The sequence below is a fragment of the Cupressus sempervirens genome, chromosome 3 (assembly GCF_028749045.1).
Source record: "Cupressus sempervirens isolate cs-2001-9-10 chromosome 3, ASM2874904v1, whole genome shotgun sequence".
Classification (NCBI taxonomy): domain Eukaryota; kingdom Viridiplantae; phylum Streptophyta; class Pinopsida; order Cupressales; family Cupressaceae; genus Cupressus; species Cupressus sempervirens.
The window spans coordinates 841,538,932-841,550,896 of NC_143120.1; the positions used below are offsets into that span (position 1 = coordinate 841,538,932).

Genomic DNA, 11,965 nt, shown 5'->3' on the forward strand with positions numbered 1-11,965 from the left:
GAAACAAGCTCCTTGAAAAAGCTGGTTTATGTTTGAAGTATATTAGGGACTAGTACAAAAAAAAATTATGGGATAACCCTAGGTATGAGCGTCCGCCCTATGTTCCTGAGGCTGAGTGGCAGGCTCTGATTTTGGATGGAAAGTATAAAGCTGACAAGAAAAATAATATTACACTAGTGGAGAGTACAACAAGGTATGTGATACTGTTGAGAATCTAATTATGTACTAATTAACCTCTATATTTATACTATCTAACATATTTCAAACTTTTCATAGATTTCCTAACACATCAAAGGCAACAAAGGCAAGACTAGAAAAGCACGGGACACACAAGCTCGGCTCTGGTGGTTTTTCGAAACTTCAAGCAAGAGTTGTAAGTATTAGTAAATGAAAAATTGTATCAAATTTTTTATATAATGTGATGGAAAATTCTAGGACTCCCTTATTTAGCTCATCAATTATAAATAGGTCAATAGAATATAATAACAGTGGTGGATTTTCATATTCAATATAAACAATTCAACAATTGAAGTCAGACTCTGCAATCTAGATTAGTGAAGATTCCTTCATTTACTAATATGACATTATTTAAAATCTCACCCTTGATGTTTCCATCTCCATAGATTTCAAACTGATCTTGGGAAGGAGCAAGCTCAGAGGGATGGGTATGATAAAAGTAAGACCACCCAGCAATAGAATTGCAGCAGATGCAAGTGTATGGAATGTTGGATGCCTCAATTGCCCTCCTAACAACTCTCTTTTCTTTGTAAAAGCTTAGCCCTGGTTCTACTGGATTGGCTCTGTCTATATCATGCCCAAATTTTGAAGGAAGAAACCTCTGCATCAAAGTTCAACAATTCTTAAGTCTATTATAGTTAACAAGCATTCATGGTAATAATGTTAGGGTCCTATGTTCTGACCTTAATAGTTCCAATTTCTTTAATGGCTTCTACAATCTTAAGTTGATCTGTAAGTTGACCACCTCCCACAATTGGAATAACAATATCAATGCCTTGCATGGCCTTTACCATTGAATTATGATCACTTAAATCTCCCTGCAGAACACCCATTATAATATACATGCACATTAATAAGACCCATTACAGAACATGTAGACATTAATAAAACCCATTACAACACAAATTTGTACAACTATAATATAGCTCATGATCCCAACCAAATTAGACTCATTGATAAGGAAATCACTGACCGAACACCCCTTCTTAACATAATTTCTAAATACCCAACTTCACAACAAGACAGTCAAACATGATTATTTGTGAGATGACCGCTATCTAACAATTTAGCAAACAGCTACAATAGTAGTTACCATGAACAAACAAGCAAATCTTAATCATATATTCTAAACCTATATGACCAATCAAAATAATCTACAGTCTGTAAAATCAATATTTTAAATAAGTGCACACACTTTACAACTGTGCCATACATATCTACCACAAAATCTTAGTTATGAACAGAGCTAGTGACATACATAGACAATGTTAACACTAGAATCTTTCAATTCATGGAGGCACTTTTCTTTGGCAGAATCATGGGCAGTGATGGGTCTAATGAGAGCATAGGTAGAATGGCCTGCATTTACAGTTGCAAGAGCAACAAAACAACCAATATAACCAGTGGCTCCAATCACTAATATTTTACTTTTCTCTTCGTTCACAAAATCCTCATATGAAGAAATCTCACAAATGGAGGCCATGGTTGAGACTAAATTTTCCTCCAGTAGTTGAGAATAAAGGCAGTGATTGAAAGAATGAGGGAATGCAGCAGCACTTGCAGCCATTTTTATTTCCAAAGAGCTGAACTAACTCTTACCCAACTTAAGAATTTGGAGAAAATATGTTGGTACAAGCAAAGCATACAAACACGCAACATTTATATAGTAGATTGCTCCATCAAAACTGCTCAATTTTTCTCCTATTATATTGTGATGGATATAGATGATTTTCTGTTGATTGTCAAGTAGACTTCACGTTGCTAACAAAAGCAAAATACAAGTTGAGTATTAAATGTTTTTAGCACTGCCCATTACATTAGACTTTGAAGTTTTAATTTTTTTAAGAATAGAAATAATTGTGGTCATGATGGAGTGAAATTGGATCCTCTAGGACTCAAAAAGACCAAAGATAGTTTAGAACAACTCCAACATGACCAAAATAAGGTGTAACAAGGGTTGGAAACCCTGCTAACTATTTACCATTTCCTGTTGATATTTTAACTACCCTCCATTGGTTGATGAAACAATGCAAGTAAAATTCACCATACCACGCAAAAATGCAGGGCTCAGAGTTCAAGAGATGCCTCACAAAAGAGGATAAGAGAATTGGCTTCCAACAAGGCTATAGAGTCGTGGCTGAACGGCTACGAGCTAAAATCAGTGTGGAAGGTTCTAATAATGATGCATCTGAGCCACAAGTAAATAAGCTAAATGAAATTTATTTCAAATTGAATACTTTACCAATTAGTCTATTTGATGTTAAGTTCCAATATAAAGTGAGTATATATGTTTTAAGCAAGCAATGATAACAATGCGTAGGATGTTGGAATGCAGCCTGACAATCCTTCTACACAATCTGTGGATGCTGAAGGTTCGCATGATGTCCATCCTAGTGGTGGAGGTATACATTTGCTATTAAATTTTTTAAATGTAATTGCAATTGGTGTTTGGATTAATGTAACATTTTGTATAGCAGCTATAGAGGATCGAGAGGTCGATGTTCATGACTGTGTTGACGTTGAGTCCAGACAAAATGATGTGGTCAGATCAGGTAAAGAGTGCCACAATTATGTTATTTAAAATAATTAAATACTTGCAACAATTATAATAAATTATTTTTAATTTAACTCTTTTATTTGTTATTGCAGAGGATCCCCCTTTGCAACAGCATAGGAATTGGAGATCATCAAGAATAGAGAATAGAACAACTGATGAGGGGGGAATTGATGATGACACTGATGCTCCTCTTAGAGCTTACATAGAAAAAATAAATAGAAAGAAAAAAAAGAAATGATTGTCATCTACATACCTTAATTGATAATGACTTAATTTTATGTCTCAATGAATTTAATTATCTGCTAATGAATGTTCATGAATATGTGTTAATGCAGAATATTGATGAATGTTGCATGTTAACGAATCTAATGTGTTAATGAATGTGATCATGTGATATTGATTGAATGTTACATTTTATTAATGGTTGAAAGAATGAATGAATGTTAGATGTTAACAGGGAATGTAGAGTGATGTTAGGGGGAGGGGGGTGCGGCCAAATGAGCTTCCACCTTCACGTGGTTGGCCCTGTTTAGTAGAGAATATTAAACTATTCTCGAAACAAAGTGAAGCTCAATAAGATACTAACAATAGGTAGAAACAAGAAGCAATAACAAGCTCCTTCTAGAACATAACTCTTACCAATTATTGCTATCTTCCCTACACTAGGAATCTCCATCATATTCTCATATGCTTGCAACAAAATTAGAATAACAAACCAAAATAACTCATATTTTCATGCTTCTCCATGCTTGGAATATAATCACCTTGTTTAGCCTTCCCTTGGCTCCTCATATCCATTGTCTTCTCATCCTTAGTCTCTTTACACCTTGAGACCTCTACTACTGTCTACAACATGTCTTCACACCCTTTCCATTTTCCTTGGTATACCAACTCCTGGTTGGTGGTTGTTCTATCCGATTTAGTCATCATTGTCTTTGTGAATTTTCTTTGTCCAACTTTCAATGGACACCATATAGAACCAATCAATATCATATCTGCTTCTCCAAGCCTTGTTTCTTTTCTATTTACATCAGCATTTGTACTTTCATCTTTGTTCCAATAATCTCCTTTCCCTCAAGCCCTTCAAGACCTAATTTTTCCTGTGTTCATTAGCATCCCTTCTCTTTACCTCTGCTACAACCTTTTGAACCTTTTTGGTGTTATGTTCTCCTTGCTCTTCAACACTTGATTGTTGCTCATTTGTTATTTGTACTTCAAATGGACAACTTGTCTTCATATCATCCTTTTCTAGGTTCTTTTCCTCAACCTCATTCTCATTAGCTATTTGCTTCAAAGCATCATCCTTTTTTATCAAAACATCTTCCATTGCTTCACCATGTTCCTCTTTTCTTAGGAACCTTTCCCTCTTAAAGATGTCAATTCTCGTTGACACCTTCCAAGTTGTCTTGTGCTCCTCCATTGGTGTTAATACCATCTTCTCTCCATTATTTGGGAAAGTGTAGGTGTTCTTTCTTCCATAATGTACGGATCTCTTCTCAACCTGCCAAGCCCTTCCTAAAATTATATGACAACCACTCAAAGGTACAATGTCACACAGTACAACATCATTATATGATCCAATGGTGAAGGGAACATAAGCTTGCTCCTTCACATCAACACAACATCCAACATCCAATCCTTGTGCTTTGTAAGGCCTAGCATGTGCTATTCTTGGTAGATTCAATTTGTTAACCATCTCAAATGAAATAAGATTTTTAAATGAACCACTTGAAACAATAACCTTTTAAAATTTCACAGATCCAATCTCTAATCTCTAAACTTTTAAAATTTAATAAAATTCATATTCTGACTTCTTTATTATTTGACAGGTTATTCCTGGAATCATGATTGTAACTTAGTTTCATCACAATGATCCTTATGAACTTACATGTACATTCACTAAAAAGTAACTCTAGATGAAACTTTAAGTTTATTTATCACATTTCAACATTCTCACCAAAATCTGAACTACATTATCTCATGATTGTTGCAGAGTACCACTGCTCACATATGAAATATGCATCTAGATTACTGAACCCTTCTTAAAATTAGTTTCATTGAATTAATATATGTTATGCTATCACTGGGTGTGTAATTTGAGCATGAGAATAATGTCATATGCTCTAAAGAGCCAATTTGAGACAAGCATCTACCTTCAAGTGAGTAATTTGTAGTGATCTATTGATATCCTAGAGATCATTACAGCTCTAATACAGGTTTGTCACTCGGGCATGCTTAGTAGAAATGAGGATTTTCTATTGCTCATAAAACCTAGTAAGCATATGATAGTATTTTCTATGATATTTATATTGAGTAGAAATCGTGTCCTTACTATTTGTGAAGTGCTAAAATGTTTTTCAACAAAAATGTTTGGTTTCACCCTGAAAGCTTTAGTTTCCCCCAATAGGTTGGCTATCTGACACTTGAGGTATTTGTTCAATTCTTGGATGAGTTTCAGGAGGAGAAACCTGGGGATTCAATCCTGGAAAAAAATGAACATGAGATTGCATGGCTTGAAGCTGGGAAGCCTTTCTATCCAACAATGTTTGATCATGTACTTCAAATTTTTAGTCATGACCAACCACTTACTTGTCTGGGAAGACCCAGGTATGTAATTGCATTGTATTAGATATGGTTTACATTTTTGTCGAGATTCTATTACTACAAAAATGTTGTGCAGTCTGTAACTTCTAATTGTATGGTGTTTTAACATAATTTTTGTTTTAATTTGATTTAGTTAGATTGAAAAATGTCTACACAGTTACTGCTAGAAGCTCTTTCAATTTTCACCTGATGGAATGTAGAAATCTCATGTCTTCAAACGTTTAATAGAATATGTATATGAATTTTGCTCACTTTCTTTTATTGCAGGTCAATTGTTCAACTAATTTTTTGGGATCGACATTTGAACTTCCATTTTCAGAGGTTAGAAAGTTAGGCTTAGAAACTCAAGTTAGGCTGAACCATGCCTAGACATCAATGTCTGGTTCAAATAATAGTAAATCTACACAGGAATCTCAATCTAAGAGAAGCTCTAAGGTATTCTTTTGGTCAATAAATGAGTTTTGTTCTTGAATTGTGTTCATCATTGAGGTTGTATTGAGATTTGAAACAATCTATTGTTTTAAGTTCTTTCTATCAAGCTTTTGAGTTTTCTCTCCAATTCACGCCTTTTTGGATTTTGGATTTTTTGGACTTTGGTTATGGTAGTTTTTATAACCTTGTGAGTAAAGGAAAAAATAATTGGTTCTAGTTTTTAGGATTGTAACAAGTCCAAGCAGGTCTACATTCCTCATTAATAGACTAATAGTTTATGTTAAATCTATTTATGCTAAAAACAAAAGGTTTCTAGGCACATCAATGTTACCTACACTACATAGTATACTAATTGTTCCTACTTCAAAATATTTTATTATGATCTTTGAAGAAATTTAACAAGCTTAGATTATTTTTGTCAGTGAAGAAACACAACCCACTAAAATTCTTTCCACCAAAGCTTAAAACATTGATGGCTTGATCCAATTTATCTTTACTGCAAGATGGTAGTCCATCAACACGATCATCAATTTTTTTTGGCCTGGCAGGAATAATATAGTTTATCAATATTTCTATATGTTTATATTCCTGATTTATTGTCAATTGTTGTTGATATCATTCATAGGGCATATAGGGCATATTGTAGGGTTCTTTGGAGCCATACCCAAAACACTATTATGATAGCTTTATTTCTTTTTAGTCTTCTTGCTTCATTCATGTCAGTGATTCCTGCAAATGGGTTATTCATGAGTTGCTCACGGTACAGGGTTCTGAAATTTAAAATTTTTAATCATTTCATTGATTATATGGTTATATGTGGAATTTGTGTATCTTTTTTCTGTATGACAGGCAACTGGCTTCATGGAAGAGCGAAATTGAGAAAAAATAATTAATACTTACATACGTGCATATACTTGGTTTTGTGTCATTTATTGCTGGTTGTTGATACTAGTTTAAGAGCATAGGATGGTTTAATGTAACCTTGATCTTATATTTAATATGGCTCATTAGATCTACTTCCTATTTCCTTTTTATTTTCTCTATCCCTTGATTTTAACATTGTGTCAATAGAAATTAATGGATTAATCTGAGTTGTGGTTCTGATGTCATTTTCAATTTATCAATTCTCTTTTAGGTCATATGTATAAATTATTAATGTTATATTTGTGTAGGTATTGTTGTATGGTGGACAAGTGACCTCATGGAAGAGTGAAAATGGAGAAGAGTTACTTTTCATGAGCAGTAAGGTGACTGTGACATCACTAATGAATTCATTATTTATTCCTTAATTACTAATTAAGAAACTTGTAACTTTATAAAACTAAGTGGTTTGTCATTCATTCACAAACAATAAAGAAGCTTAATACAATCACAGTGTTATATGATAAAAATTTGCAATTACAATTAATATTTTACAAATTTCTTCTACGAGTAGAACTTCTTAGTGGCTGTGTGGGTGCTCTTGAAGTTGATGATATTGATTCAACTTGAGAAAAATGACCTAATGTCATAGATCCTGATGATCCAATGTTGATTACTGATCTGCAATAAGTATCATTAGAATTTCTGTAGAGCAATTTGCAAGACCAAGTAATCACTGTTATAGATACATCATAATGTAAAAGTGATATGTACCATACTGGTATGAAGTTATTCATTGTATTTGATATCTACCTTATTGAAATGTGATATGATTGATTCTGTTTGGTTTGTAAAGACGTTGGATATTTATTTGATCTCTGTCTAATATAATATTGTACCCTTTTGGATAACTAATCTGTGATTAGTATTTGAGATCAGCATGATATAATTTAAAGAGAAAACACTTACATTTTAGTATCAAGCTTGTTTTATGAATGAATGGAGAAAAACTAGTGACATATCCATTTCAGCTTTTGTGTTTTTTACTGTTAGTATTTGATTATTAGAACATAACTATACATCCTTGTGAATTGGAGTTTCAGCAAAGATTTAATATTATTTGGATTTCTTTCTTATTATAGCAAAGGTTATGGAGGCCCTGAACATTCCAAGAGGTTTCCGGCGTGTGCTTTTTTGAACACCTAATACCGATAGGTATTTTAAGTTTTAATAATATGGATCTGTATATTTCTAGTTTTAATACAATCTTATTGTAGGTTGATAGATTTTATTAACAAGTTTTCAAATTGTTTTCTGTAAAGTCATTGTTCACTCCAGTTCGATCATCCTGACTTTTAGCTGCAGGTACCTTGCCTTGGTTAAGCATAAAGCTTTCCTTAGGCCCATGTAATATGGTGGGTAATTTTTTGGGTTTCTCCTTACCAATGAAAACTTTGATGTGACCCTTATTGTATGCTTTTGCCATGCATAACATGAATAAAAAACTAGCAATACTACATTGATGTGCAATATATGGGTACACAATGGGTAAAAATATGTTATAAAATGATTGATTATGGTGTTCTTGTTCATGATGGTGGGAGCACACATTCTGGTCATTATTTCTGCTTTTTTGAGTCACTTAAACCTTTCAAAATTATTTTTATGCTGGGAACTCTAGGTTATAGTCTTAGAAAAGTATTTTATTCATTAACAATTGCTTTAATTTGGCTTGTAGTTGAAGTGCACACAATGTTCTTATTGCTCAAATAAATTTGATCCTTTCTTAGATTTGAGCCTAGAGATCATTTGAGTAGATTCCTTGTTGAAAGCTTTATCCCATTACACGGCAATGGAGTAGTTAGATGGGAGTGTGAAAAGAGATCAATGTGAACGATGCAAAGTAAAAGTGAAGGCTCTAGAACAACTCAAAATTGATAAAGCACCACATGTTCTTGCAATTCATCTCAAGCACTTCAGTGTAGTTGGATCTAGAGGAAAAATTGACAAAAAAAAAGTAGATTTTGGTTGTACATTGGATCTCAAACCATTTGTTAGCAGTTCACATGTAAGTAGCCCTTACAATATTATTTTCCAGTGGATCACATTTTCAATGGAATCTAATAATATAGTTTTTTTAATATCTATTGGTTTTTTAATAAATATTGCACATTTGAATGATATTCTAGTTTCTCTGTCTATTGATCAATCACAGGAGGGCAATTTTAAGAACACTCTTTATGGTGTTCTTGTTCATGATGGTTGGAGCACACATTCTGGTCATTATTTTTGCTTTATTCGTTCATCCACAGGCATCTGGCATGCTTTAGATGATAATCGGCTATACATTTGCTACAGTTGTGAAGACATGTTTAATTTTGTGGAGCAAGTTCATTATAATTTGTGTATAATAGGATACACAAAAGAACTACAATTTTATGTAGAACCTTTTCTTTATATGGTAGCACTAATTATACTGAAGTTGCTTAGACTGATTGAAGTTATTCTTATGACATTTTGTACTCTAGGTCTATTCAGTCAGTGAGAAAAGTGTGCTTTCCCAGAAAGCTTACATGCTATTCTATATACGAGATAAGAAAACTAGCATTCAAATAGCAGGTGGGTCTGAATCTTAGTATAATGGTTCTAAACTAAAGAAGAGGGTGTCATTGAACATTGGACATCCAAAGGAAAACCACTTACAAGATTCATATGCCCCCCAGGTGACAAAAAACATGCACTCTTTCCAAACGATAGCAATCTCTTTTAGTGTTGCAGGTGTAAACAAGATATCCCAACAGGTAGAAAATTTGTCAAATGTCAATTTCATTTTAGAAAGTCTAGAAAAGAACACAAGTTCTGGCCAGTCATGCGGTAAATCTAGATCATCAGTAGATCATGATGCATCATGATCTACTGATGATCTAGATTTACCGCATGACTGGCCAGAACTTGTGTTCTTTTCTAGACTTTCTAAAATGAAATTGACATTTGACAAATTTTCTACCTGTTGGGATATCTTGTTTACACCTGCAACACTAAAAGAGATTGCTATCGTTTGGAAAGAATGCATGTTTTCTATCACCTGGGGGGCATATGAATTCATATGCCCCATGATGCATCATGCTTGTGGCGGGGCCGTTGTGGCGGCAACGGCAGTTGGCATTGCCGCCACAGCTGCCCTGCCATATTGCTAGCCACAGATGTCGCAATTGCAACGTCTGCACACCCATTGCGATGAAATGTGTGTCACATGCATAGCAATGTCGTCGCAATTCTTGACCTTGTGTCACAATTGCGACGCATTTGGAAACATTGCGATGGTCAATGGCGTCGACGCTAGCACTACCGCACCATTGGCGTCGTCGCTTTCCAAAGACGTCACAATTGTGACGCCCACGGAAGAACTGGACAGGCTCTTGCCACAGCAAACCCGTGGGCAGATGTCGATGCCACCCTGTCGCAATGCGTGGGGAGGACGTCAAAATTATGACGGGGACCGCATGCATTGCGACGGGAGTCGTGCCAGGTTAGAAGGGTGAAATTGCGACGGAGGGGCGTCAAAATTATGACGGCTAAGGATAGACGTCATAATTTGTGATTAAAAAACAACGTCTATTACCGTCGCAGTGGCGACACATTACCGCCGCAATTGCGACACTTAGCCATCGCAAATTGATGCCAAATGTATTAGTGTAATCTGCAGAAACAAATCTTATTTTAATATCCATGGTATGTTATCTATGTTCATGAATTCAGATTGTGCATATTTTAATTATATTTTGATTCTGTACAATTATTTATAACGTTTAACTACGATATTTGAATTTGAGTGTAAAACATAAATAGATTATTTTTTAATTTCTTTTAATTTAAGTGTGTGTTTGTTAAGTATATATAACTAGCGTTTGCATTTGTCGTGTGTATACTTCTGTGTACTCTATCTATCTATTAGCTATATACATATTATATTTATATAATATATGTAAAGGAAGCCGAGAGATATCCATGTTGTAATTTATGCCTCTCTCTCTCTCTCTCTCTCTCTCTCTCTCTCTCTCTCTCTCTCTCTCTCTCTCTCTCTCTCTCTCTCTCTCTCTCTCTCTCTCTCTCTCTCTCTCGCCCACCCATTACCATATTTGCTTACAATGATCCAAAAATATCTCATCTGACTTGTCCCTTTCTCAATCCCCCTCTCACAATCTATTACCCCTCATTATCATCTATCTCTACCTCATGCCCGCCCTCTCCCTCATCACCATATTTCTCTATTATGATACACAAATATCCTCTTCCTTCAACTCTATTTCATCTCTCCCACTTGTAACTTTCTCCATTCCTCTCTCACCATCTTTTACACCTCATTACCATCGATCGTTGCCTAATACCCCTCTCTCTCTCATCACCCTATCTCTCTATTATGATCCACAAATATCCTATTCCTTGAGCTCTATTTCATCTCTCCAACTTCTCACTTTATCCCTTACCCTCTCACCATGTTTTACCCCTCATTAGCATCTATCGCTACCTAATACCTCTCTCTCTCTCTCTCTCTCTCTCTCTCTCTCTCTCTCTCTCTCTCTCTCTCTCTCTCTCTCCAATCACCATATTTGTCTATAATGATCCAAAAATATCCTCTTACTTTATCTCTATTTCATCTCTCTCTTGTTTGACTTGTCCCTTTCTCCCTCTCCCTCTCATGATCATTACCCGTCATTACCGTCTATCTACCACATGCTCCCCCACTCCCTAATCACCATATTTCTCTATTATGATCCACAAATATCCTCTTCCTTGCACTCTATTTCATCTCTCCTGCTTGTCACTTGTCTACATTCCCCTTTGACCATCTTTTACCCCTCATTACCGTTGATCATTTCTTAATACACCTCTCTCTCTCTCTCTCTCTCTCTCTCTCTCTCTCTCTCTCTCTCTCTCTCTCTCTCTCTCTCTCTCTCTCTCTCTCTCATCTGACTTGTCCCTTTCTCCATCTCCCTCTCGTGATCTATTACCCATCATTACCATCTCTCTCTACCTCATGCTCCCCAGCTCCTTGATCACCATATTTATCTATTATGATCCACAAATATCCTCTTCCTTGCACTCTATTTCATCTCTCCTACTTGTCACTTTGCTCCATTCCCCTTTGACCATCTTTTAACCCTCATTACCATTGATCATTGCTTAATACCCTCTCTCTCTCTCTCTCTCTCTCTCTCTCTCTCTCTCTCTCTCTCTCTCTCTCTCTCTCTCTCTCTCTCTCTCTCTCTCTCA

At 35.2% G+C, this 11,965-nt stretch overlaps 1 pseudogene across 1 annotated transcript; it reads right to left on the minus strand.

The window, feature by feature from the left end:
* Positions 1 to 532: 532 nt before the first annotated feature.
* Positions 533 to 1,720, minus strand: LOC149569402 (leucoanthocyanidin reductase pseudogene; annotated as a pseudogene). Its single transcript, XR_016363034.1, has 3 exons — positions 1,496 to 1,720; positions 921 to 1,055; positions 533 to 838 (listed from the first exon to the last, which is right to left on the minus strand). The product of XR_016363034.1 is annotated as a leucoanthocyanidin reductase pseudogene (transcript).
* Positions 1,721 to 11,965: the final 10,245 nt, after the last annotated feature.